Source organism: Coregonus clupeaformis, chromosome 30 (assembly GCF_020615455.1).
Source record: "Coregonus clupeaformis isolate EN_2021a chromosome 30, ASM2061545v1, whole genome shotgun sequence".
Classification (NCBI taxonomy): Eukaryota; Metazoa; Chordata; class Actinopteri; order Salmoniformes; family Salmonidae; genus Coregonus; species Coregonus clupeaformis.
The window spans coordinates 43,639,385-43,644,001 of NC_059221.1; the positions used below are offsets into that span (position 1 = coordinate 43,639,385).

General features: G+C 42.5%; 1 non-coding gene across 1 annotated transcript; it reads right to left on the reverse strand.

The window, feature by feature from the left end:
* Window positions 1-689: 689 nt before the first annotated feature.
* Window positions 690-763, reverse strand: trnan-guu. Its single transcript has one exon. It is a non-coding gene; the product is annotated as a tRNA-Asn (tRNA).
* Window positions 764-4,617: the final 3,854 nt, after the last annotated feature.

Consider the following 4,617-nt stretch of genomic DNA (forward strand, 5'->3'; position numbering starts at 1 on the left):
ATATAGCTCCACATTGATCTGGTACTTCCTGTATATAGCTCCACATTGATCTGGTACTTCCTGTATATAGCTCCACATTGATCTGGTACTTCCTGTATACAGCTCCACATTGATCTGGTACTTCCTGTATATAGCTCCACATTGATCTGGTACTTCCTGTATATAGCTACATTCTTGTGTATTTTATTCCTCTTGTGTTACTATTTTATTTTTAAACTCTGCATCGTTGGGAAGGGCTCATAAGCAAGCATTTTACGGTAAAGTCTACACCAGTTGTATTTGGTGTATGTGACAAATAAAATGTGATTTCATTATAATTATTAATATTATATTATACAAGACGGCAGACGCCAACTAATCTGGAATATAGCAGCACTTCCATTTCAATCCGTTTTCTCATTCTGCCTACTGACATATGTACTCTATATCTAGCTGCATTTAGAATTTTGCAGCAACCATTTATACTTTACATTTGGGTTTCAAGCCTTTCTATGATCACTTGGCTCCGGAAGTTGGCTCATCAAACTTCACAGAGCAGTGCTGGGAATTCGGCATTAGGTGTTGATTCTGGTTGGCTTCGTGAAAATCAATCAGGTGACGATTATTTTCCAAAATGCGGATTTTAATACTATTGTAGCATAGTCAGGCTCAAAATAAAGAAGATCATGCAACATTTTTAAAAAGCTAACCGTCCCTGGGTGGGCTCGAACCACCAACCTTTAGATTAACAGTCTAACGCGCTAACCAATTGCGCCACAGAGACATAATGTAACCGCTACACAGGAAAGCATAAGAAGGTCATGAAAGGGAGTATGACTCTGCTATTTCTCCCGCTGTTAAACAGGCTGATGGTGCCCTCCGGTGGCTGAATAATGCTACTGCAACCCAGTAGACCACAACATGTTTCAGAACAGTTTATCTGGGCAGAAAAAAACACCTTTAGCAGTTTAGCTGGATTCATGTTTTACCTTGCCATGAAATCCAAATGCAGAGCTTGATTCATGGCTAGGAAAAACTCCCTAGAAAAGGCAGGATCATAGGAAGAAACCTAGAGAGGAACCAGGGCCCGGTTTCCCAAAAGCATCTTGATAGTTATTCATTGTTAGAACCTTCTTAGGAGCATCGTTAAATCGCCGAGCTGTTTCCCAAAACCATCATTAGTAAAGTTGCACTTGAAAATGCTCGTTATTTACCGATTGCCTCAGACAACTCATAGAACAGCTAATTGCATCGTCTGGCTGCAGTTACATGACGCAACATGCACATAATATTGGGTTGCTTGCTCCTGAGTTGCTTGTTGATTGCACCCTGAAGTGTTGCCAACTTTTTCAGGTGAGAATCGCTATAGTCCAGCACAGTGGACTTGTCATAATACCCATAAAACCTAGCGGTAAAACCCAGTAGTGGTTCCAATCATTTTTCCCCCATTCATTTTTGCATCTGTGATTTTAGAACTACTTCATATAAGGTTAGCCATGTAATTCTCTCTCGGACAAGGTGAGTTTTATAAATACATTCACTTCAAAATTCTAATTCTAATTAGCAACAGAGAAGACCTCAGCAAAACTACAAATTCCTGCAGGAAGCTCCTGCACAGTCCTCTCTCTAGCCAACACTGCTACTGTTCACCAGCGTGGTCAGAAAACCGGTGTCCAATCCATTAACTTCTTCTGTCCCCTTTCTCTCTTAGCTAGCCACTGACTACACTCTATACTGAACAAAAATCTAAACGCAACATGTAACAATTTCAAAGATTTTACTGAGTTACAGTTCATAGAAGGAAATCAGTCAATTTAAATGAATGAATTAGGCCCTAATCTATGGATATCACATGACTGGGCAGGGGCGTGGCCATAGGTGGGCCTGGGAGGGCATAGGCCCACCCACTGGGCAGCCAGGTCCAGCTCTGTTGCTAGTGGTTGTATTAATTTGGGATCTATCGCATCCCACAACTGTCCCAGACTATGTTTGGAATATTTATTTCTCCCACAGAATAGAATAGGTCGACTTTTGTACAATGGGGGATAGTAGATTGAAATAGGCTATTGCTTTTGCTGTTCGTTAGGTCTACTCATCTTGTTGGCTGACGAAAAGTACATGTGGACAGTTCTTCCAATATCTTCAATATGCACCTCGGAATTGGATAAGGACACGCACAGTTGCGTCCCCGATGTGTCTGTCTTCACCTGTGAGAAAGACCCGATCACGTGATGGAGCGTGAGAAAGACCCGATCACGTGATGGAGCGTGAGAAAGACCCGATCACGTGATGGAGCGTGAGAAAGACCCGATCACGTGATGGAGCGTGAGAAAGACCCGATCACGTGATGGAGCGTGAGAAAGACCCGATCACGTGATGGAGCGTGAGAAAGACCCGATCACGTGATGGAGCGTGAGAAAGACCCGATCACGTGATGGAGCGTGAGAAAGACCCGATCACGTGATGGAGCGTGAGAAAGACCCGATCACGTGATGGAGCGCGCATCACTCAAGGAGAAGGGCACACCTGCCACTAGCCACAAAAGGCATGGATTTCTTTAGAGTGCATTATGGCCACACAAAGGGGATGCTGCCGCTAAATTCTAGGCATTATCAAGTGCTTGTCAAATTGTGAATGAGAGACTTTATGAAGTGTGTACAGCCTGCGCAAAAAACAAAGCAGAGCTCAGGCCTTTCAGGCAACTTTTTTAAAATCACCATTAGAGTTGCATCATGCAGCCTTAGAATGTATTAAAATCAAAACATATAGCCCAATGTTTGTAGAACAACTAAAGTTACATTAATAACTCTAAATTAAGCATATAGGAGGACCTATTTCTTTGTTAACCGCTCAACACAGAATAGCCGCATGTGCCCACTCCCTCAAATCGTTTGGAGAAAATATCCTTTCTATTTTATTAAATTGTATTTTTCATATTATAAAATAATGCTATGTATTTCTAAGCAAATCTTGTCTGCTAAATGAACTAGTGTAGCCCACTGCCATTTGGCATAGCCAGATCAGGACATCTCAGATTATGCTATTCTGTTCTTCTGAAATAGACTACATTTTCTTCATATCATGTTTCTTTAGACCTGTCTAAAATAAATAATGGATTTATTGTGAAGGTGTAGGCTATATTACATGGATTTATTAGATGTTCCAAAGGTTGGCATCAGTGGCTTGTGGGCTGTGGGCTGTGGGCTGTAGGCTGTGGGCTGTAGGCTGCGGGCTGTGGGCTGTGGGCTGTTGCCTGTGGGCTGTGGGCTGCGGGCTGCGGGCTGTAGGCTGTGTGTGGAAGCCAGGAGATGCTAAATGTGTTTATGTTAATTATCGTTTAATTACCATGAGACCGACAGTTATTTGCTTGACAATTACCGGCTGGATGTTGTGAGGCCGGTTGGATGTTCTGCCAAATTCTCTAAAATGACGTTGGAGGCGGCTTATGGTCGAGAAATTAACATTCAATTCTCTGGCAACAGCTCTGTTGGACATTCCTGTAGTCAGCATGCCAATTGCACGCTCCCTCAAAACTTGAGACATCTGTGGCATTGTGTTGTGTGACAAAACTGCACATTTTAGTGGACTTTTGTCCCCAGCACAAGGTGCACCTGTGTAATGATCATGCTGTTTAATCAGCTTCTTGATATGCCACACCTGTCAGGTGGATGGATTATCTTGGCAAAGAAGAAATGCTCACTAACAGGGATGTGAACACATTTGTGCACAAAATTTGAGAGACATAAGCTTTTTGTGCCGCTCCACTAAAAACCGCTCCACTAAAAACCACTCCACTAAAAACCGCTCCACTCCAACCGCTCCACTAAAAACCACTCTGGCCCTCCAACCGCTCCACTAAAAACCACTCCACTAAAAACCGCTCCACTAAAAACCACTCCACTAAAAACCACTCTGGCCCTCCAACCGCTCCACTAAAAACCGCTCCACTAAAAACCGCTCCACTAAAAACTGCTCCACTAAAAACCGCTCCACTAAAAACCGCTCCACTAAAAACCACTCCACTAAAAACCACTCTGGCCCTCCAACCACTCCACTAAAAACCACTCCACTAAAAACCGCTCCACTAAAAACCACTCTGGCCCTCCAACCGCTCCACTAAAAACCGCTCCACTAAAAACCGCTCCACTAAAAACTGCTCCACTAAAAACCGCTCCACTAAAAACCGCTCCACTAAAAACCGCTCCACTAAAAACCACTCTGGCCCTCCAACCACTCCACTAAAAACTACTCACAGGAAAAGAAAACTGCCACTCCAAATTCGCTCCATTCATTAAAATCACAATTTAACCAACACCCATCTATTTTTGTGACCACCTGGACCTACCATTTGGTTTTGAAGTATTGAAACCAAACCAAATGATTTCAATGAAAATTATTTGATTAAACTTGAAAAGGTGACTGTAAGAAGCGCTCATCATTTCAAATAGACTACATGTCGTATTAAACAGCATATAAACACTCTAAATAGGTCAGGAGACAGACAGGGAGCCTAAGAAGGAACAAAAATGAATTATTTAGGATATATTTTTCAAATAATTTCGAGACTATAGCCTACAAAGAAATACATTGTGAATCATTAGCGAGTGCAACACACTAGACTGGTAGGGACAGAAAGCG